This window comes from Muscardinus avellanarius, assembly GCF_963383645.1.
Source record: "Muscardinus avellanarius genome assembly, chromosome: 11".
Lineage (NCBI taxonomy): Eukaryota > Metazoa > Chordata > Mammalia > Rodentia > Gliridae > Muscardinus > Muscardinus avellanarius.
The window spans coordinates 98,702,098-98,726,292 of NC_137797.1; the positions used below are offsets into that span (position 1 = coordinate 98,702,098).

At 45.9% G+C, this 24,195-nt stretch overlaps 1 protein-coding gene across 2 annotated transcripts in view; it reads right to left on the reverse strand.

Annotated features, from left to right (window-relative positions):
• Window positions 1-24,195, reverse strand: part of ANO2 (anoctamin 2) — a gene marked incomplete at both ends in the record, with an annotated part of 335,860 nt that overhangs the window by 244,596 nt on the left and 67,069 nt on the right. The gene's annotated exons all lie outside the window — the stretch shown is intronic.

Genomic DNA, 24,195 nt, shown 5'->3' on the forward strand with positions numbered 1-24,195 from the left:
ACCATTGGAGTTAAATAAAAGCCTAAATTCTTCCCTATATTGTCAAGTTATTTTTCACAAGGTTTCCACGAACATTTGGTGGTGGAAATAATAATCTTTTAACTAAATATTGTTGAAAAATAATACTTACATGGAAAAGAATAAAATTGGACCCTTACCTAATCCCATATACAAATATTAACTCAAATTAGATAAAAGACCTAAATATAAATCTTAAGACTATAAACTTTTAGAAGAAAATCTGGGTCATAAAACCTCACAACATTGAAATTGGCAGTGATTTCTTGGATATGATTTCAATGGCACAGGCAACAGAAGAGTATACAAACTCCCTAAAAAAATAAAAAAATATTGTATATCCAAAGACAATGTAAACAGAGTTAAAAGTTACTAATAGAATGGGATAAAATATTTCCAAATGCTATATCTGAAGGTATATTAATATTCCAACTAGAAATCCTAAAAATTAAAAACAATAAAAGCAAACAATACAATTTAGAGATATGTAAAAGACTAACATAAATAATGAATCTCCACAGATAATTAATCTTAGTTGTCTGTTGGTTGGAAACTCTTGTTTCTCTGGTTCTGGTGTGTGTTACCTATTTCTTCTTTGTAGTTAATCTCTTTGAGTATTTTCTCTAGCGCTGGTTTTGAAGACATAAATTCCTTCAGTTTCTGTTTGCCATGGAAGCTTCTTATTTCCCCATCTAATTTGATAGAAAGTTTTGCTGGGTAGGAAATTTTTGGCTGGAAGTTGTTTTCTTTCAGAGTTTGGAATATGTTACTCCAAGCCCTTCTGGCTCTCATGACTTGGTTTGGGAAGTCTGGAGTGATTCTAATTGGTTTGCCTCTGAATGTCACTTGGCCCTTTGTTTTTGTTGCCTTTAAGATTCTCTGCTTGGCTTCCACATTGGTCATTTTGACAATTATGTGGCATGGGGATCCTCTTCTCCGATCCTGTCTAAAGGGAGTTCTATAAGTTTCCTGGACCTGTGTATCAACCTCTTGCTCTATGTTTGGAAAATTTTCTGCTATTACTTCCTTGAAGAGATTGTTTATTCCTTTGGTTTCACTTTCTTTTCCCTCCTCTATTCCAATTATTCTTAGGTTAGCTCTCTTAAAATGGGCCCATATTTCTTCAATGTCAGATTCCTGCTGTCGGATATTTTTTCCTAGATTAGAAACTATGCGTTCATTTTTTGGAATGATCATCTTCTAAGAGTGAGATTCTGTTCTCCATGTGGTCTAATCGGTTGTTTGTACTTTGAATTGAGGCCTTTATTTCATTAATTGCATCTTTTATCTCTTTTTGGCTCTCTCTGAGTTCTTTTCGAAGCACCTCTATTATTTCTACAGTTATTTTCCTGATTTGATCTTCTAGAAATCTCTGATTTTCTGTTTTATCGGGTTCTGATGTTGTGGGGTTGTGGGCATTCATTGCTCCAGTGTTATTCCTCTTTCCCATGATTTAGGAAGTTTGTGCCTTCTCTGGGTTCTTCCCTTGGGTCACTATGACTTCGCTTAAGGTGCTCTGGATCTTGAGTCTGTAGTATCTCTGACCCCACTACTCCTTTACTGGGTTGTATCACAGAGTCTCAGACCCAGGGAGTCAATCAAGCCTGCTTTAGACCATGTGGGGGGGGTGCCAAGTTGGGCGTTCTCCTATGGTGTGATATCTCTGCCACCGCCACTCCCCTACTGGGTCGAGTCCCAGGAAGTACAGTACTGGGATTTCTCCTCTGGGGCCCGCAATTTGACTCACTGTTCTTGAGTACGCAGATGTAGCTGTACTGGACTCGGTGAATTCACTGCTGCTGCTGCCGGTGGCAATATGGCACCACTGCTACACCCTCAGCCGTGAGGCTGGCGTGTTTTTTCTTCTCTGGTTTTGAGTTCCACTCTGAGTCCCTGCAGCGTGTGCTGAGCTCAGCCACTGGGAGCTTTAGATGCTCCCTGCGCCGAAAGATCCTGCCCGGCTGTTCCGCAGCGGCTCACCTCGGCTTGCTGTAGCCGTCCGGTGAATTTGCCGCTGCTGCCAGCAGTATGGCGCTGCTGCCGCGTCCTCGGAAGTGAGGCCGGTGTATCTCCTCTGTGGCTCTGAGCTCTGTTCTCAGTCCGCTTTCTCTCTGGAGCCTGGTGATTTTTTTGTTTCTTTGGTGATGGTGTTTTCTGGCTATGAAAGGCGCTGATTTTGTGGTAATGGAGATTGGTTGTTAGCGGGGCTCTTAAGCCCCGCTTTTCTCGGTCGCCATCTTCCCGGAAGTCTCGGGTTTGTTCTTGATGTGGTTTGGTTTGGTTTGATACTGTGAATTGAACCCAGGGACACTTTACTTTCAGCCCTTTCTACCTTTCATTTTAAAATAGGATATCTAAATTGCTACGGTTTGCCTTGAACCTGTGATCCTCCTCACTCAGCCTCCCAAGAACTGGGATTACAGATGTGTGCCACCGTGCCTGGCCAAGTTACCCCAATAAGTTCACAGTACTGCACAGTAAATGTGAATCCTAATTTGTATAGCCATTTCCCTAGTGACAGGCATTTATTTGATACTCTGTGCATACTTTAATTTTTTATCACATTTCTCTTAGCATCACCTTATAAATACTGAATAAAGCTTGAACAGACATAAGCAACAACATTCTAGACATAAAAAAAGGTAGAAATATTCACACTGGATTTAAAGAGAGTTACATGGACTTACTCTACTTTGAACCTTAAGCTTCTCCTTAGAGTCCATATGTCAAAGGCTTAATTAGCAGCATGGTGCTATCCTCTCTTTATTTCTTTCTTTCCCAGGCAACAGGGGAGTAATTTCGCTCCACCAGGCCCTCCTGTCATGGTGTGCTGCCTCACCACACGTCCAAAGAACAGGGCCAACCAACCATAGACTGCAACCTAAAACCATGAACCAACGCCTCTTCCCTTTGGTTTTTTTGTTTGTTTGTTTTTGTTTTGTGTGTGTGTGTGTGTGTGTGTGTGTGTGTGTGTGTGTGTGGTACTGGGGTTCCTGGAAGCCCTTCTACCTCTGGGCTACACTCCCAGACCTATTTTATATATTTTTTAAATTTGGAAACAGGGTCTTTTAAGCCAGCGAGGCTGGCTCCGAACCAGCGCGATCCTCCTGTCTCCACGCCCTGCTGCCTCTTCCCTTTGAAGTCTCTCAGGCACTTACTATACAACAATGGAAAGCTGACCACCACATGGCTGCTTTTTTTGCAGATCAGGGTTCTGATGGGGAATAATGACAGTCACTTCAGAAAGGCCAAGGGAGCCCAGAACATGGAGATTCTGCCACACGCGGCAAAAGGGAAGAGTTAGAATGTGGCAAAACTAGACAGAGCCGTGAACTGGGAAGATAATCGAGTGAGTTTGTGTGTGAAGAGCGAGCCCGCTTTCAGAAACAAGGGGGTTCTTTCTAGATCTCAAGAAAATGAATAAGCATCTCCTATGTGCCTGGTTCTTTATATACATTACTGCCAATCTTTTTTTTTAAAATTGGTACGTTATAGTCGTACATCTTAATGGAGAACAAGATGGTAGAGGTATGCATGCACACACCACTCATTTAGCCCTTCCCCAATTCCCATCCCATTCCGTCCCCCATCCCTCCTTTTCACGCTTAGCTTAGTGACTGACATGCTTGTGAGTGTACATTAGGTATCTCCCTCTTTTCCCTTTCTATCCCTTCAGTTAAGTCACCTTATTTGCTCATCTATGTTTTCTCCTTCCTCATCTAGAGTTCCTCCTATGACCCATTTTCTCCCTAGCTTCCACATATTAGGAAGAACATCTGATTTTTCACTTTTTGTGACTGACTAATCTCATTTAGCATAATTATCTCCAGTTCCATCCATTTCCCCACAAATGACATAATTTTGTTCTTCTTTATGGCTGAGTAAAATTCCATTATATACATATCCCATAGTTCTGTAATCCATTCATCTGTTGAACATCTTGGCTGGTTCCATAGTTTGGCGACTGTGAATTGTGCAGCTGTGAACATAGATACGCGTGCACATTCATGCCAATCTTAAAGCTATGCCAAGCGGAGTGAAGATCTCATTCCACATCACACAGATGGTGCAGGCCAGCTCATAATTATTGGGATTCTTGCACCACCTTTCAAAGCCCATGTTCTCGACTGAGTACTCTACTGCTTCTTTGGCTAAAGCACAAGCCATGGGTAGAAACACTGTGCAACTTCTAATATTGCCTCTGCTGCCCCTCTTGACCAGCCTGCCAACCTCTCCTTTACATACTGCAGTGCAAAAAGCTCGCCTCTGCGGCATCTCTGAGCCAGCCTGGAGAGCAGAAAAATGACCCCACACCCTGATCCAAAACATATCTGACAGGCATTCAGAAGAAAGTTCTGACCAGGCACATGCCCTGAGCTGAGACTACAGTGTTAATTATACCCGTAGCCATGTATCTACTGATGACATGACCGTGGAAATTAAAGGTCCAGAATGGGAGTAAAACCAGTGGACTCTGCCCCCCGCACACACCTGGGAATAGCAGACCTGGACAACCAAGAGTGCTTCCTTTTTGTCCACTCCTCCACATTCCCACCTCCACTATCCCAGCCCAAAGGCCCTTCAGCTACAGCTGTAGCAATAGCTAATATCCCCACATCTCTTCTCGCTTACGGTTGCCAGATTTAACAAATAAAAATACAGGATGTCCAGTTCAACTTGAATTTCAGATAAACAATGAACATTTGTTCATGTCCCGGGCAATATTTGGAACATCCACTAAAAATTTATACTGGGAAAACAATAATCGTGGTATAAGTATGTCTCACTTTGTATTTTGGATGGGTTTAAACTAAAGCATTCATTGTTTATCCAAAATTCAAGTTAACTGGGTGCTAGGGTTTTGATGAGTGCCCCCCAAAGGTCTGTATATAAAGAAAGGTGGCTATTGGGGGGTTTTGTGGATTTTTAAGAGGTAGGGCTAGTAGGAGGTCCTTAGTCATTGAAGATGTGCCTTCAAGAAATGATTGTGGAAGTTTCTCTCTCTCTCTCTCTCTCTCTCTCTCTCTCTCTCTCTCTCTCTCTCTCCCTCCCTCCCTCCCTCCCTCCCTCCCTCTCTCTCTCTCTCTCTCTCTCTTTCTCCTTCCCTCCCTCCCTCCCTCTCTCTCCCTCCCTCCTTCACTCTCTCCCTTTTTCTCTCCCTCTCCCTCTCCCTCTCTCTCCCTCTCTCTCTCCCTCTCTCCCTCTCCGTCTCTCTTTCCCCCTCTATCTCCCTCTCTTTTCCCCTCTCTCCCCCCTCTCTCCTTCTCTCCCCCCTCTCTCCCCCTCTATCTCCCTCTCTCCCTCTCCCTCTTCCTCTCTCTCTCCCCATCCCTCCCTCCCTCCCTCCCTCTTTCTCTCCCATCTTCTTCCTAGATTGAGATGTGAACAGGCACCTTCACAAGAATTCTTGCCATGATATGCCACTCTCACCAAAGTTCAAAGTGTTGGGGCCTCCAGATCTTGACTGTGAACCTCCAGAACTGTGGGCCCAATTAACCTTCTCCTTTCTTCATAAGTAGCCTGTGTCAGGTGTCAGGTATTTTGTTATAGTGATGAAACCTGACTAATACACGGAGCGTCCTGTACTTTAGCTGGGAACCCTACCATTGCCCACCTCCACACTGGAGCCAGGGTGATTTTTCTGAAGCAAAATGCAGTTATGTTGCCTGCCTGTTCAAAAGCTTTCAGTGGTTACCTAAGAATGAAGACCAAAATTTTTGACATGGCCCGTAGGACCCTACAGAATTCCCCACCATTACCAGCTCCACAGTCCCTTTGTTCCTAGGACTTAGCTTCTGGCCCTTTTTTCCAGCTCTGCTACATGCTGAGCCCACACACTTCATCTGTGCCTCTGCCTTCACCAACTCTGTTTACACTGGAGTGACTCAGTTTTAACTTCCTGGGGAAAGTCTTTCCTGGCCTCCCCACAAGGCCCAGCCTTATCTTTACAGTATTTCATGGGCTTAAATTCCTTCATAGCACTTGGAGCCATTGTAACTTTACATCTGTTTGAATCAGGATGTGATCGGTGTCCAGGTGGCCCCTGCCAAACCATAATCTCCATGAGGGCAGGATATTGTCCAAAATGTCCCTATCTTTGGTTAAATCAATGACTGATGGAATTCATAAGTGATTCCATTAGTCTCTGAAGACCCATCATTGACAGCAGCAGTTGCTGCCACTGGAAGAGCTCAGACTGGATCATGGGCCCTGGAAGAAATTAACCCAAACCAGCTAGGGAATAAAGTCACAGACCTAAAGCTCTGGCTTCCTGAAAGGCTTTCCTTCTGGTCCCCAGCAGGTGCCAAGGCATCCAGCAGCCCAGCCTTGCTGAAGCCAGGAATGCCTGCATTTAGTAGGTACAGGTTTAAAATCTAGCATTGTCCCCAATTCTGGTTCGGCAGAAAGGTCAGCTGGAGCCGGGCGTGGTGGCGCACGCTTGTAATCCCCATGCTTGGTAGGCAGAGACAGAAGGATCGCGCAGGTTCGAAGCCAGCCGCGCTGGCTGAAGAGACCCTGTTTCCAAATTTAAAAAAATGAGTATAAAATAGGTCTGGAGTGTAGCCCGGAGGTAAAAGGGCTTCCAGGAACCCCAGTACCACCAAAAAAAAAAAAAAAAGGTAAGCTGGGAATGTCCAAGCAGTTCCCAAAGAGTGACCTCCCCCCACTGCACTATGTCTTTAGCGAGACCAGGAAAGAGAAAAGAATGTTGAACATTTTTTTTATGGGGGATGTTCCAAATCTCTGAGAGTAACATCAGCATTGGACTTTGGGAAAACATCAAGAATGTAGAAGGGTCTAAGTCCCCCAGAAACCTCCTGGTAACATCAACTCTACAGCCCTAAACAAGGAGACCCTACACAGATGTCCCCAGACTAAGCAGACTTAGGTCATAAAGAAGTCATAATGAGGGGTGGAGCCAGATACATATCCACTAAAGAGCCTGTGCAGGCGTCCCCCTTGTACAATGCCATGCACAGCAGGCTTGGAGCAAAGGGACTGCTTTTCCCTTCATACCTTTGTAGGTGTTCCACCTATTCCTGGACTCCCTCAAGTGTCAGCTTTCCCAGGAAACCTTCCTTGGCCCCTCACTTTCTGCCCTGCTCCCTTGGCACTCTGTGAATGACCTACATCATAAACTTCACCGTGTTTACTTTCCTTGATTTGCTTATCTGTCCCTAATTCTTGGTTTATTGGTCTATCTCCCCCATAGACTGTGGATTTCTGAATGGCCTAGGGCTTTGGTGACACTGACCAGCTGTGTGTGACTTTGGGTAAGACACTCTCCCCTTCCCTTCCTTCTCCTCTAAAGAGAAAACTGGGGCCCTTTATTGCTCACCATGACAGAGTAACAGGGACCAGATTGATCTACCCACCTGAAAGAAAACACCCAGACACAATGTGTTTTTAAGATCCTGAATATCAGCCAGCTGTGGTGGCGCACACTTGCAATCCCAGCTTTAGGAGGCTGAGACAGGAGGATCACAGTTTGCGGACAGCCTCAGCTACTTAGTGAGGCCCTCTGCAACTTAGACCCTGTTTCAAAATAAAGAATAAAAACTAGAGCAGAGGGTGTAGCTCAGAGTTCGAATACCTCTGAGTTACATTCCCAGACCCACACACACACACAAAGATCCTTAATATCAGATAGCAAAGGGTAGTGATATCTGGTGACTGTGCCAGGTCCCTGCCTTGAGACGGGAGGGGAAGCAAATTCCCTGAGTAAGGGAGACTGAGAAACTAGAATTTCACAGGGCAGAACACCTGAGAGGGGAGAGGCACAGCGGTCTGCTCAAGGTTTCTCTGGAGTATTTAGCAGCATGGATGTGAGGAAATTACTCCAGACCAGAGAAAAAAATATCTGGTAGGGCTGGGAATGGCACCTACCCCCGCCCCAGCCAGATAGGAAAATCCTGTAACTCATGGGGCACGGGGTGAACTCAGGTTTCCTCAGTGGGGGCAGGTCATTAGCCTAAGACCGAGCTGTAGGCCAGACCCACTTAACAAATCGTAAAAGAGGGAACTGGACTAAGTCATTTTGAAAGCATGACTGAGTCTCACATTCTATGACTTTAAACGTTTGATGGAAAAGAAGCATTCATTCACAGCATGAATATTTCCAGGCGCCTCCTGGGGGTCAGGTCCTGAGCTGTGCCAAATGCTGGAGAAAGACGAGACTGAGGGTGACTCCACCACCACAGCCCGCAGGATGCTTGGCGGGTGCATCCGGGTGCTCCGGCAGTGACACTTCACCTGTGTCCATGGAAACGCTGCAAGGTGGGCCTGCCAGGTAGCAGGGCCATCTCTACCTTCTAGGTAAGAAAACTCAGGCAGGAGAGCAGGGAACTGCCAGAGTCAGTGGCAGAATCAGGCCTGGAGCCCAGGTTACCAACTCTGCCCTCGAAGGCCCTTTCCTGAACCTCACACTCTTTGATCCTTGGCAGGGCTTCAGGCTGGCATTTCTCGGTCAGTCCCCACCAACCCCAACAGCCCAGGCTCTCTCTACCTTCTACAGAGTCCCGGAAAGGCATCCCAGTCCTCTGTATTATTATTAATACAATCAGCAGTGGCATCATTATTACTGTTATTCTTGGACATCAGAGGATTATGAACATCCTCAGAAATGGCGGAACACATGTGAGCCAGCTGCTCCCCATTATGCCCTCCCTGGGTACACGATACGCCTTTCATGTGCTTAAAATCATAAATAATTTTTAAAGTATGTTGCTCTTATTTTTTTTATTCCCAGGCTCAAATGTGGTTCTCATAAAAGCTTCCTTTGGCCTCACTGTCACAGGCTCAGGGCTTTACTGAAATTTTTTTTTCTTGTTTCTTTCTCCCTCCTTGTCTCTCTCAGCCTCTCCCCTCCAGAGGGCACAGCTGTGTGGTCTGAGAGCTGATCTGTTTCCTCTCTGCATTAAAATCATGTGCTTTCCTGGTATTCAGGGAACCAGGACTCCAGGGATGTCTTTTTCAGATAGTATGCAAATCACTGCCCCCATTTTACAGATGAGGAAACTGAGGCAAGCTCAGAAAGCTTTCCTAGTGCCCAATGTCACACGCATATTAGGAGAGCTTATAACCGCCAAGATCAGGGGGAAAGTGTAACAGTGTAAAATATAAGCAATATAATCTGGATTAAACAATTGTATCGTATCATTTACACTTGCAGTAGCCTTCAAGGACCTCTTCCTTGAAGGACAGGTAACCCAGGAGGAATATACTCCAGGTGTAAAGGTGGACAGTGTGGCCCAGCCAGGAGTATGGTGTCAACAGAAATTCATCCAGATCGTCTGTCTCTTTTTATTGGTTTGTGCTTTGTTTATTCTTACTCTTAGCACTACTTGATACTGAGTGGTGGGGAGGCAGAGAGAAGTTTCTTCTGCTTCCACTGTTAATGTTTATGGCCTCACACCTGTCCTGGGAGTTAGGGCTGGTCTGAGCCCTAACTCGAGGACCTGCTGCTCCCTTTGGATTTCATGGAGAGGCTGGGCTGTGTGGAAGGCAAGGCACTAGCCGGACATGAATGGCAGGCTCTGGAGCGAAGGAAGGCAGGGATGCAGCAGGACTCGCTGCCATTCTCCACCCCAGCTGGTGTCTGCAAAGATCTGCGGTGTGCGTGCTAAGCGGGGATGTGAGGCGTTCCACGCGGCTCAACATCTGTGCTCGCTCAGTAAGCACATTTATCCATGCATGTGGGTGCTAAGCCATTTGCCAGTCAAAATGGCAACTGCACCCGGAAGGCTGATAAGACCCACAGGGAAGCTTCTGTGTGCAAATGAAGAGAAGAGGCTGGCCAGGGCCTCCTGCCACCTGTGCCTGAGGGAAGTTTCCTGCCACTTGGAACGCTGAATGTGGTCGGTAATATATTTACAAAAGGCGCACTCTCTGTTGTCTGATTCTGCACTTGTTTACAGTTTTTATTTCTGTCGTCAGCATATCCTCTGCACGTGAATGAATGCTTGCTTTTACATTTTAGGATAAAATCCAAACTCGTAAAATTACACGGCTGACAAGACCCCTTAGGAGTCAGGCCTCTTGCCTCCCTCCTCAGCCTCGGCCCCTCCACTCCCTGCCCGTGCTGCCTGCACCCTGGCTCCTCTCAGCTCCTCACACAGGCCATGGTCTTCAGAATCCTCTTCTGGGATGTTCTCACCACCCTCCCCACCTGCCAGACTCCTATCCGGCCCTCAGCTCGGACGGTGCCTTCACCCACCTCCACCTAAATGAGATTCCCTGGTTGGTTGATGCTCATCATACACCATCTTGTTTTTCCTGGGTGCCTCCCAGTTCAAACTAGCCATAAAATGCCTGAATCCTCACCATACCAAAGCCACCATACCAAAGATGGAGATGGAGCCACGTGCAATGGGGGCAGTTGTAGTCATTATTATATCACCAGCCATCAACAGAGCATCTGGTGCATAATGGCACTCAAATTTTATTGGACAGAGAGATGATGGATGGATGGATGGATGGATGGATGGATGAATGACAGATGGATGGACAGATGACTTGATGAATGATTGATAAATATATGGATGGATAGATGGATGGATGGATGGACAGGTGATTTTATGAATGAATGGTTGGATGATGGTGGCTGATGAAGGATGAATGGGCAGATGGTTGGATGGATGATAGTCGCATGGATGGAAGATGAGTGAGGAATGATTGATAATGGGTAGATGCATGAGTGAATGGGTGGGTGATGGACAGATGGATATGTGATGAGTGGATCAAGTGATCAATTAGTAGATCGGTGGATGGAAAGATGGGTGATAAATGAATGACAAAGGTAACTGTCTACAAGGCCACGGCCTCCTATACTCACCCTAGCCTCGTCTCAGGTATAGTTAAGACTCCTAAATGTTTTCTGATCACAGAAGAGGCTACTGGGAACCCAGATCAGGGCTGGCTGCTAATGGTATATGTGCCATCATGCTGCCCCACCCTCCAGCCCTTGAAGATGCCCTTAAGGAGTCACAGTCTTCCTTCCTGTTGCCCTTGGATGGAGCTTCAGAAGCTAGGCCAGAGGTGCCCTGGCAAACCATGACCAGTGGTTGAGATCTAACAGTGTGACACATTCATTCATTAACCCTCAATATTTTTTTAACTTTGTATTGGTGCATTGTAGTCATACATCTTAGTGGGATGCAAGATGGTGAAGACATACGTGCACACAATTTTAGGCAGCACCTGCTGTATGTGAGGCACTGTTAAAGCTGCTGTTGACAAAGCACAGCACCATCTCTGCTCTCACTGAGTTTTCCATGCAACCAAGAACAAACAAAGTAACAAAGGCATGGCTACATGTCAGGTAGCGTGGGGTGTGAGAGTAAATAAATAAATATGCAAGGATGCCGGGCATGGTGGTGGCTTGTAATCCCCATACTTGGGAGGCAGAGACAGGAGGATCGCGCAGGTTTAAAGCCAGCCACACTGGCTTAAGAGACCCTGTTTCCAAATAAAAAAGGTATGGGAGTGTAGCCTGGAGGTAGAAGGGTTTCCAGGAACCCCAGTACCACCACAAAAAAAAAAAAATGCAAGGGGATGGAGATTGGAGGAGAATGTGACCATTTTACACACAAGATAGTCAGAGGAGACCTACTTGAGGAAGGGATGTTTGAAAAGAGACCCCAGTGAAGTATGGGAGTGAGTTCTATGCACATCTGAAGGTCTTACAGGCAGAGGGAATGACCAGCAGAAAGGCTCCAGTGGAATCAGGCTTCGTGTTTGAAGGAGCAATGACCTCTGGCTGGAGCAGAGTAAGCAAGTGGGAGACCAACTGCTCATCGGAGGCAACAGGCCCGGGATCCATTCAGAGTCCCTGACAAAGACTTTGTCATCCCTGCCCTGCTCTGCCCAGTGGCCCTCTCAGGACCAGGGCCAGAATCACTTAACAACATGAGGCTCCACTCCCCCACCCCCCGGCCAACCATGATCCATGAGACAGATGGGGCTGGGGGTCCCACTCTGACTTTGTGGCTCATTCATTCCCTGTCTTGGGGTCCTATCAGTGGGACCCTGGTACATGTGTGACAGCCTCCTGGGGCTGAGGGGTGCAAGTAGGAGGAGCTGACACATAACAGTGGCAAGTTTCCCCTGTGTAAATACTTTCATCAAAGCCAATTCTAAGATGACAATGTGGTAATAACCAGTTTGCAAAATTCCTGACAATCTAACCCTCAGGTCTGGGAAGCCCTTGTAAGCCAGCATGCCCCTTGACAAGCTCTTACTGGGCCAAGGCTCTGCCCAGGAGCCCGAGTACAGGAGACCAGCCCCCTGCCCACTTCTCTGCCTCTCCTCTGCTATGCCTTCCCACCCACCCACAGGGGTGGCCATGGCCGAGTGGGGCCCATGCTCTCACAGCCCCTATTGCAGGGCCATTTCAAGGCCCTCCCAGTTTACTACTCTTGTGCAGCCAAAATTATTATTAACAGTATCTTCACTCTCAAAACTGACATCACTCTGGAAGAGTCAACGGTCCACCTAGCCACGCCCTCCACCCCTGGCCCCACCAGCTCCAGGTCCAGTGTCCAGGTCCCTGTCAGCCCCAGTCAGCAGGTACCACTCCAATTCAGACAGACATGATTTGAAGGTTTAAAAAACGGAAACCACCATTGTATCTTAATTTTTTCCCATTGTTAGTTTAAACACAACAAAGCTTAAATTCACTCCCTATGACATCATATTTATATTTTTATTTTCTTTGTGGTAGTGGGGATTGAACCCAGGGGCATTCTACCGCTAAGCTATACCCTCAGCCCTATTTTTCTTCTTTATTTTGAAACAGGGTTTCATGAAGTTGCGGAATAGCTAAGGTTGGCCCTGAACCCGCCATCCTCCTGTCTGTCTCCCAAGTGCTGGGATTACAAGGGTGGGCCACCACACCTGGCTCCATACTTTCAACTTCACTATACTGAAGCCCCATGTGACCAGGCCCATCTGTGAGGCTGGCACACAGCCAGGTGCCATCTCAGTCTGCTCCCGGGAACCACTGCACTTAGGTGCCACCAATTTTTTCCTTTGGCTTATGAAGATGAGAAGGTGTTATAGAAAATTGAGAGATTGGGTATGGTAATGCACGCTTGTAATCCCAGTACTTGGGAGGCTGAGACAGAAGGATCCAAGATTCATGGCCCAGCCTCAGCAAATTACTGAGGCTCTCTACAACTCAGTGAGACCCTGTTTCAAAATAAAGAGAATAAAATAGGGCTGGAGGTGTAAGCATGGCGGTAGAATGCCCCTGGGTTCCATCCCCAGTGCCACCAAAAAAGAGAAGAAGAAAGGAAACAAAAAGAATAAAAAGTCAAAACATTCTGCACTCTTTGCAGCCTATTTAAATAGTAATCAAAGCATGCACCAAAGGCACATAAAGATATGAAATAGAAACCCTTCCCTCTCAGCTGCGCCTCTATTAAAAACAAATGTTTGGGAACAGGCAATGACAAGAGGAAGGCCCCCACCTACAGCCAGCCAGCCCTGTGTACACAGCAGAGCTCTGGCTCATTTAGAAGTTATTGATTATATAACACAAAGACTCTGTCCAGGGAGGCATCTGGATAGCTAGGCAGGCAGTAATTTTTCCCTCCTTGACCAGGGATCCCCACATCCTCCACCTTCATAAGACTCATTGAGTCTCTCAGTTTTTACTTTCTGGATTTACTCAAAATAGTTCCAAGGAGTGATTAAATCGGAACTAGAGTTTGCAGGGATCTCACAAGAAACATGAAATATAGTTCTTGTTTCTAAGGGACTTATGGTTCATTTGGAGACTCAGAGTAAGGCACTCAAAGCCAATGGGCAAGGTGACTCTTCACCATACATTGATGAAGTCTCCAGAAAAGGTGAGATAATTTCAGGCTTAAGGAATAAAAGAGTGTCAATGAGAGGAGAGAGATGTGGGCTGGGGTGCTGTTTATTCAGAAAGAAATAGGGAGATCATTGTAGGACCAAGGAGAATCTTTAAAGCATTGAGAAAGACTTCATAGAAGAAAGAGGGAAGTTCTGTGCTGTTGACCAGAGTCGACACCAGGGAGTCCAACATAGGCTCCACAGAGAGATACGATTTGGAAGAGAGCGATCCAGGTAGGTCAGGTAGAACTGAGAGACAGCCCAGTGATGTTACCAGGCTAAGGGAGATGGGGCAGCCACAGATACAGGATCTGCAGCTCCAGACTAAGGGTAGTGCCTCATTTACGGTGCAGATTGAACAGGTGCATACAGAGCATCTTTACTCTTAGGTATTTGTATACAATTAGAGTGTGAAAGACCCCAAAAGGTGTCTGTCTCAGGCCCCACCACAAATATCAGTAACAGAGGAGAGTTGGGCATGGTGGCACACACCTGTAATCCCAGTATTTGGGAAGCTAAGACAGGAGGACTGCAGGTTTGAGACCAGCCTCTGAAACTTTGTGAGACCCTCAGCAACACTGTGCGACTCTATTTCAAAATAAAAAATAAAATAGAGCTGGGGGTACAGCTCAGAGATAGAACACCGCTGGATTTCATCCCCAATACCACACAAACAAGATAAAATAACAGGAGAAAAATAACAAATTCACAAAGTAGCTTTTGATTTACATGTGGGCTTCAGCATTTTAAAATTATGATAAAGAATTTAGGGTTCACCTATAGCAGATGGCATTGATGTCCATTGACTGATGAGGGGCAGTCTCTCACATAAATAACAACAGAGTCAACATGGCAGCTGAGGAGGTCGGAGAGGAGAGAGATGTCTCTACTCCTGCTGTCCTCCCATCAGTAGCTTGTTTTTATTGAGGGCATAACAAAAACATTATAAAAAAATATTAATCACATGATATAACAAAACAGTCATAGGTGAGTCAGAAGAGAACACCAAGGTAGTCACAGATGCATCAAGGAAGGAAAGGGTAAACAAGGAAACTGTGAGGGTCTTTGCTTATGGGTCAGGGGTCCCCAGTTATTATCTTATTTGGTTCTTGGAAACTTGTCTGCGAATAAACAATTCTCACTTGGGTGGGCAGTTTGTGCCCCTCCCTAGCTGGACCGAGGTGACCTCGACACTAATGACACTCCCAACATCCAACTTCCTTCCTGGCTTTACAGGTGACGCAGCTATAATCCAGGGTGGTAGTAACTCACTAAGCTATTCCAGAGCAACAAGAGGTAAAGACTTGTATGTGCTGCTCTCCCAACCCGGCCATTTCATAGAAGACGGGATTCCCCAGAGCGTGTTCTGCACCCCAGAGCAGGGTTCCACGAACACTGACTCCCCAGAGTATTACTGGATGTTCAGCAAGTAATAGGCGGAACAACACTGAACCATTCTCCCCACTGCAGGACTTCTCAGGACTTTCCATCTGTCAGGTAAAATGCAATGGCATTTCTTGAGTATGTTAGACCATTTTTATTTTTTTTTCTGTAAAAACATAGACTACGGTTCTCCAGAATGTCCTTTTCAAAGTGCCTTTCTAAACCACAATGAGTCCAGTGTGAATTTTTCATTAAACTGAGCGAGTAAGAGCTTGACTTTGCAACCAGACAGACATGGCTTTGAGTCCTTCGGTCAGCCCTTCACACTGTGTGGCCTGGGTAAAGTTTTAACTTTCTGAGCCTTGGTTTCCTCACCTGTAAAGTGAGGCTCAATTTAGTACCTACTTCATACTGTGTGAGGAGGAAAACAAATGAACGTAAGGTTCCAATGAACTGACCCAGCACAGGGGAAGCATTGATCACTAACTAAAATTCAGTTAATTTAAATATGTAGATATAAACTGACTATTTGCTATATATTTATTTGAGTAATATTGTTAGTATTAAAAAACTTCTATACCTATGGCTACAAATCTTCTGATTTTAAGATTCTTTGCTTTGATTGGCAGTGTTCAGAGTGGTTTTATAGACCTTTTTCCTCAGAATCAAATGTGAGAGTTATAAAAGGTGAGAAAAGTTTAAAACGTGTTAATCTCCTTATTCACAGACCTTCTTACCAGCATTAAAGTTTTTTACTTAAGCCAATGACTCTCTTTGGAAATAGAGATATAAATGGGGAAATGATTGTTGGATTGAACAAACAGCCTTTCCTAGCAGTGGCCACCCTGGATCTCCTCCATCCACATCATGGTAAGCCTCTCCAAAGAGAAATGGACTATGGGAATCAGTCATAAAAAGGCCAAGGTCACACAGGAAGGTCCATCACAACGAAGCCTCCATACACCCCAAGACCCGATGACAGTGAACTGAGAAGCCTATTGCCAGCTACCTGGGAAGTTGCAGAATGAATCTTTGGATGCAGAGCAAATCAACCAGCCTACAAGACCCAGGTCTCGAACTGTCTGCTCATTGCTTCCAGCGCAACAGAAGGGTGTTCTCCTTTCTTAGGGCCTCCATAATAAATTACCACATGCTGGGTGGCTCGAAATAACAGAAATCTACTCCCCACAGCTGTGAAAGCCAGGGGCAAATTCAAGATGTTAGTGGAGGCTGGGCATGGTGGCACACAGTTATAATCCTAGTACTTGGGAGGCTGAAGCAGGAGGATCGTGGCTCAAAGACAGCCTCAGCTACTTAATGAGGCTCTCAGCAACTTAGTGAGACCCTGTTTCAAAATAAAGAATATGAAAATCGGGCTTGGGTGTAGCTCGGAGGTAGAATGCCCTGGGTTCACTCCCCAGCACCACAAAAAAATCGAGGTGTTAGTGGGTCTTGCCACCAGGGAGGCTCTAGGGGATTCCTCCTTGCCTCTTCCAGCCCTGCTGGCTCCACAGATTCCTTGGCCTGTGCTGCATCATCGCTACATCACCCCGCCTCTGCCTCCTTCATCACTTAGCTTTCTTTCCCGCATACCTCTCTGTTGCAAATTTCTCTCTGCCTTCCCCTCATAAGCACAGCAGTCGTTCGATGTAGGTCCCAGCCTAAATCCAGATGGCTTCATCTTGACATCCTTAACTCATTACTACTCCAAAGATTCTTCTATCCAAATAAGACCACATTTGCAGTTTCCAAAATTAGGACTTAGACATATATCTTCCCGAATACTACTCTTTCGTGTAAAGAGGATTAATGACTTTCAAAGTACAAGTCTTGTGATTTTATGTGCCAACCAGACTGAGCCAGGGGTGCCCAGAGATTTAGCCAAATATTATTTTGGGTATATGTGTACGGGAATTTAGGGAACAGATTAATATTTGAGTCAGTAGACTGAAGAAAGCAAACTGCTCTCCCTAATGGATAATTCATTTCCTTTTCACTAATGGAAAGTACATATGACCATCAGTAAGAATTTCTTATCAGTGTGAAAAAAGCAATGGATATCTCCCTAATGTGGTGGGCCTCATCCAATCATATGAAGGCCTGGCTAGAACAGAAAGGCTGACGTCCATTAGTAAGAGGGGCTCCCCAACTGATTGCTTCAAGCTGTAATACCAATCTTCCCTGCCTTCAGACCTGAACCAAAATGTCCTCAGTTCTTCTTGGGTCTCAAGGCTGCAGACCTTCAGACAGGAACTTATGCCATTAGCTCCAGATCCTCAGGCCTTTGGACTTGGACTAGAACCACACTATTGGCTCTCCTTGGTCTCCAGCTCACCAGGTACAGACCATGGGGCTTCTCAGACTTCATACTGCATGAACCAACCCTTAGAGTTTCAATGCCTCTCTATCTGTTTATCTATCTATCTCTATCTCTGTGTTTCTAGAGCACCATGGCCCTTGACTAATACAAGCCTCAAATCTAGATGGCTGATAAGCAAGAGGTGCTGCAGTCCTGGACAAGCAGTGAGCCAGGAGGAGCATCAACCTGCAAGACTTTTGCAAAAGCTACAGCTACAGAACCAGAATCTCTAGAAAGACAGTTGTCAGATATTGAGAGCCATTTTCAATCACTTATAAAGCTTAATGGGATTCATATTTTCCTCTTAAGGGGCCACTCAATCTAATTAAAATACCTGAAGCTTCTTTATTTTTTTAATTGGAATTATATCAGCTCAGTGTCCCCACACTGATCAGAAAGTCTTAACTGATGGTCATATGTGCTTTCCATTAGTGAAAAGGAGGTGAATTGTCTCTTAATAAGTACAGTTTATTAGAGTCAAGTATCTCAAAACATGAAATTAAAGTAGCAGATATGTTACTGCTCTAACTTTCCATTTTTGGTCAAGTTAGCTGATCAGAAATTTGCATATGTTACTTTTCTAGACAGCCCTCCCTGAACTACAGTTTAATATTACATCCTTAGGTTTAATCCAGAATCAGTTTTAGAAATGGCCATAGGAAGACCATTTCAGCATCTTATATGAATTTATTACTGTAAACACGATTCCTTATATTATCCATGCCCCCTACATAAAAATTATATTTTAGCAACATGATAGTTTAGCAACATGCCTCCTCTGAAAAAACCACTTGCCTGTTTTCTAGAAATGCTGTGAGCTAGAGTCCTTTCTGCTTTGGCTACCAGGAAGCTCAGAATGACATTTGGTCTCATTTGGATCAGTCACCCTTATTTTTTAATTTCTACTATCACTATTTCCCCTGTACTTCTCTACTTCCTCCAATCCATGATTCTCCTTTTAAAAATGATCCATTTGTATTCATTTTTATTATACTCCATTCTCAAGTCTCCTTTGGAAAAACAGACCAAGGTATGAATCAACTGAAGCCAAGTTCATGAGAGCAGGGCCAACTGCAGAGCAACCAGTCTTGTCACACCTTCTGCCCCTCCCTTGCAGTGCTGCCTCTGAGCTCCCTTCTGCACGGCAGGCCCTGAGCAGCCTTCCTGCTGGCTTTCCCAGGGATGACAATGCAGACCTTGCACATGGAACCATCATGTTTAGGGACGCCCCAAGGACCCGTGCTCTAGGAAACAGAAATCCCCCAGTATGTAGTCTAAAGGCCATCTGTTTCTGCCTCTCCACAGAGTCCATGACTGGGCTTCTGGCTGCCTTGGCAGAGTAAAGGGACAGGGCCTCTTTCCCCAATGCTGCAGACGCTATGAAGGGATAGAGGAAAAAAAAAAAGAGAAGGAACAGTCTGATGATCTAGCACCAGCTATGCCACCCTCCGCACGTCTCCATGAACAACAGCATCAACAGCAGTGAGAGTGATTATGACGTATGGTGTGCCTCGGTGCGGGGCATGCTACCTCTAACACTGCAGCTTCCCACCAGCCTCCCTGGTACTTACTATTCACGTCTGGGAGCTGGGTAAGCTCTATGCTTGCTTTCCTAAAACCGTCTGACTGGTTAGAAGTTGACAGCACTTACATGCATGCAAAGGGCACTGAGCTAAAGTCTGTACAGGATCCTGGGGACAGCAAACAAGATCTCTGCAGTATCAGTTGCTCTATTAAAAATGACCACAAAAACAGCTGGGCATGGTGCCGCATGCTTGTAATCCCAGTACTTGGGAGGCTGAGACAGGAGGATTGAGGTTCAAGGTCAGCCTCAGCTATTTAGTGAGGCCCTCCACAACCTCGTGAGACCTTGTTTCAAAATAAAGAATAAAAAATAGGGCTGGGGGTGTAGCTTGGAGGTAGAATGCCCCTGGGTCCAATCTCCAGTACCACAAAAATTAAAAATTAAAAAAATAGAATTAAAAATAACCACAAAAATTTTGACTGACTGGACAAAAATGAGATTCCCTCATTTCAGGCATGCCACGTGTCACTACTTCCAAACTTAGTGGACTTTGGCTGGATTAGCATTCCACTGTTGAGAAAGTTCCCTCCAATAACCCTCCACATGGGCCCCTCATCCATTTCCAGCCTTGGGGCTTGGGGAACGTGGATGTCAAGGGTGAGAAAGGGGTGTTCACTCATATAGTAAATGGGTGAGCAAGAAATAAATGGAGATGATGACCACCAGGCCTGGGGGGCCACCTGGTCATGAGCAGACATGCAAAAACACCTGCCTCCAACAGCACCCATTTCAAACCACCTCAGGCTGCTCAGAACCAAAGGCCAAGCCTTCCCACCTCCCCTGCGCATACATGTTGAGTGTCCCTCACAGAACGCTGGCTCTTCTGTTGTTGTTTTTGGAAAACAAATGCTTCCTTCCAAGATTCCCCTCCCAGTTAATATCTGTGCTCAGAACGCCAAGTCCCTGGACGCATGGCGATGGATTGGTCCAGGTTTGAGATCTCCACTCCGTGACTTCCTCCCCATCTTCTCAGTCTCTCTGGGCCCTTCTAGGTTATGATCCAACCCCCGTTGGCCTGAAGGATGCTTAACCAATCACACACCATTCCTTGTTCTTCCTTCACATCCCCATCCCACCACCCCACCAGATGCAGCTCGCTGTAAATATGGTTTATTCTAATTTTACCCAATTCCCAAACCCATCAAAAAAGGAAAAATGTCACAGGGCTGAACAAATCCCACTCTACACACACACACACACACACACACACACACACACACACACAGACTGAGACTACCCTGCTCCATACTCCCCTCATGGACTGCAGGAACTGGGGGTTAACTTATATCCCACCCGAGGATAAGAGTCTCAGATTAATTTTTAAAAACATATGCATTCTACACGGCATGCTAAGATATATCCTCCTCATCTCCTTAGAATACCCACTGTGAGGTCAGCTATAGCCCCCGAATTCTATGCACACAAAGAGGATCTGGGGCCATGTGGCTGAACTCGCAGAGGGTGCCAGAAAGTCCCACCTGTGTGGAGTCTTGGATGCAGACATGTTAGGGAAAAGCACTTCCTGCTTTATCTGCAGCCGGCTGGAGTGACCACTTAGCTCAGCCTCACCCCAGCCCCCTGGCCCACCACACCAATAAATGGAATTTGTGATCTGCTGATGAAGCTACAGACATAGGCTTTGCTCACTGCTCAGAGTCTGGGTCTGTGCACTCTTCCTGTTGCACCCTGATGGTCAGCTCCCTGAGGGCCGGGCTGCTTCTATAGCCCCAGCCCTTCTCCAAAGACCTCACACAGTGGGAGCTCCAGCAGTGCTGGCTGCCTGTTTAGTCAGGAAGGAAGTTGACTGGGGAACTAGGAAATGAATAGACACATAAAAATTACATGAGAAAACAGATGTAATGATATACCCCTGCTTTTGAACAAAACTCATTAAGAATAAGATGCTTACAATTGTCTTCTAGGAAAAATAGGGCAGGTATTATTATGCCCAATCTCAGATAAGCAAACCACTGAGTGATTCCCAAATCACTCGGTAAATAAGTTGGTAGCGTTAAGGTTTGGATATAGAATGTCTCCTGGAAGGGCTCATGTATTGATGTTCAGAGGTGACATAAATGAATCATGAGGGCCCTATCTCAGCAGTGGATAACTATGTTGTAATGGATTTACTGGGTGGTAACCTAGGCAGGTAGGGTGTGGCTGGGGGAGGTAGGGCACTGGGGGTACAGTCTTAGGAGATATTACAGATGTGTGTACGTCCATGGACTCCCTTCTTAGCTCCCTCTGCTTCCTGCCACCATGCTCTGAGCTCCATAGACACTGACCTAACGTGGACTGAAATCTCTGAAACCTCCAGTGACATGAGTAGATAAATCTTCCTTCCTCGAGGTTGTGGTCATCGGGTATTTTGGGCCACAGCAATGAGAATGCCAACTGAAACATGAAGGAAGGCTGAAAGTCTGTATTGAGGACTCAAGCAGTGCAGTGTCTGCCAGAATGAAAAAGGAACTTAGCAAGATGCTGTCTCAAATTTTTCAAAATAACAAGGACAGGGGATATAGCTAAGAAATAGAGCGGCTAGGCGTGGTAGCGCACGCTTGTAATCCCTGAGCTTGGCAGGCTGAGATAGGAGGATCGCACAGGTTTGAAGCCAGCCTCAGCTACTTAGTGAGGCTCTCAGAAACTTAGTAAGACCCTGTTTACAAATAAAATAAAAAATAGGTCTTGGAGGATAGCCCGGAGGTAGAAAAACCCCTGGGTTCCATCCTCAGTACCACAAAAAAAAGAAAGAAAAGGAGCACCCAGGCTCAATTCCTAGTACTGAAGAGGGGAGGAAAGAAGGAGAGGGAGGAAAGGAGAGGAGAGGATAGGATGGGAGAGGAGAGGAGAGAGGAGAGGGGAGAAGGGGAGGGGAGGGGAGGAGAGGAGGAAACCCAGTGATGGCTGCTTCGTAATGTGTCCTCATCCAAATCAATTCACCTGCAAATCCAAGGGCAAATCCCACATAAACTACAGATGGTAAGTTCCAGGTGGCTAGTGTGCATACAATTCAGGGGCTATAGCTGACCTCACAGTGGGTCTTCAAAGCAGACGAGGAGAAATAACTTGGCATGTTGGGTAGGATGCATATATGTCTGTAAAAATTAATCTGAAACTCTGATCCTCATCATTGGTGCAAAACTATACTCTAAGGTCTGAGTCTGTAAAGGGGCAGAGCAGAGACCAGAGGGAGCAGGGCAGAAATGACTTGGGGACTGAGCCTGGAAATAAAGAGGAAAAGATGGCAGAGAAGGAAGAGGTAAGGAGGTATGGTTGGGTGTGCAGAGAATGAGAAGGAGGCCAGGAGAATTAGATGGGCGGAATAGAGAGAAAGGGAAAGAAAGCATGATAAGAAGGAAGGTCGGGAAAGAGAGAGCAGAAGAAGAACAGACAAGTTGGGGAGGGCAGAAGGACCCACATTTCTAGGTGTCTGGTCCTTGCTAAGAGGATCATTCTGGGAGGCAGAAATGGCAGAGGCGGAGGCAGCACAGTTTGCTCACCTTCTTTCCAAGGATCAGCCAGCAGAGATTAGAACAGAAAACAAGATACAAGTCTAATGAGATTTAAAAAAAAAACCCACTAGCTATTCAGGTGAACCAGAGAAAGGAAAAGAATACACTGGAATTAGAAGAAAGAAAAGTGGACGATTTGGTCAAGTTAGGACCCCAGCAGAGGAAAGCAGAAGCCTCCATCCAAGGCTGAGACTTGGGAACTTCAGTGGAGGAGGAGCAGAAGCCCAGGACAAATATGGCACCTGCATTTGAAGGCAGTGGAAGGAGGAGCCAGAGAGCTAAACCCAGGACATGAAGGATATGAAGCCAAGTACAAATGAAGAAAAAAGATCAGTGTGGTCCTGGCTTCAGGCAGACAACCGCCTTAGGAGAGCTCGATTTGGGGAACTATTTTTCCTGACACACACACTCACTCTCTTTCTCTCTCTCCCTCTCCCCCTCCCCGCTCTCTCCCCTTCCCTCCCTCTTCCTACCTGTCATGAGCTGACCAGGTTCCTTCCAACACGCCTTTCTACTATTCTGTTCTGCTTTACCTCAGGCCCCAAGCAAGGGAGCCAGCCAACCATGGTCTGAAACCCCTAAGCCTGTGAGCCAAAATCAGTCTTTTCTCCTTTAAGTTGTTTTTCTCAGGTATTTTAACACAGTGATGAAAAACTTACTAACACAGTGTTGCTGGCTATAACTGATGCTGCCAGCAGTGGGAGTGGTGATGAGAAGGTAGTAATAATGGGAGTGCAGAATGAAACAAAGGTGGGGGCCATCAATGATGAGAAATATGAAAATCGCGGTCATGGTGGTGGATGAAGATGATCCTTGCAAAGCACTTGTAAAACAATGTTGAGTGTGTGTGTGTGTGTGTGTGTGTGTGTGTGTGAGAGAGAGAGAGAGAGAGAGAGAGAGAGAGAGAGAGAGAGCCAGAGCCATCTAGTACATGATGTACATACACAAACATACCAAAGTCAATCACTAAGCCAAACATGAGAAGGAGGGAGGGGATGGAGTAGGAAGGGCAAGTAAGTGCTATGTGCATGCATGCCTCTGCCATCTTGTACAATAATTAAGATGTTTGACTACAATGCACACATAAAAAAAGAATGGGAAATCTGTGGGCACATGCTTCCTTTCTCCTTAGAGATGTTTGCTGGATTTTGTTATAAAAGGAGACATGTCACCTAGGAATTCCCTGTGGGGATTTTTCTTTTTTTGGTGGTACTGGGGTTCCTGGAAGCCCTTCTCCCTCCGGGCTACAATATAACAGCCCGTGGAAACAGGGTCTCTTAAGCCAGTGAGGCTGGCTCTGAACCAGCACGATCCTCCTGTCTCCGCCTCCCAAGCACAGGGATTACAAGCATGCGCCACCACACCCGGCCCCTGTGGGGATTTTAAAACTACATATAGACTATTCTAACTGAAAAGTATATGTCTCTCAACCATGGTGCGCATCAGAACCTCTTGGGGATATGTTTTTCATAATACAAATG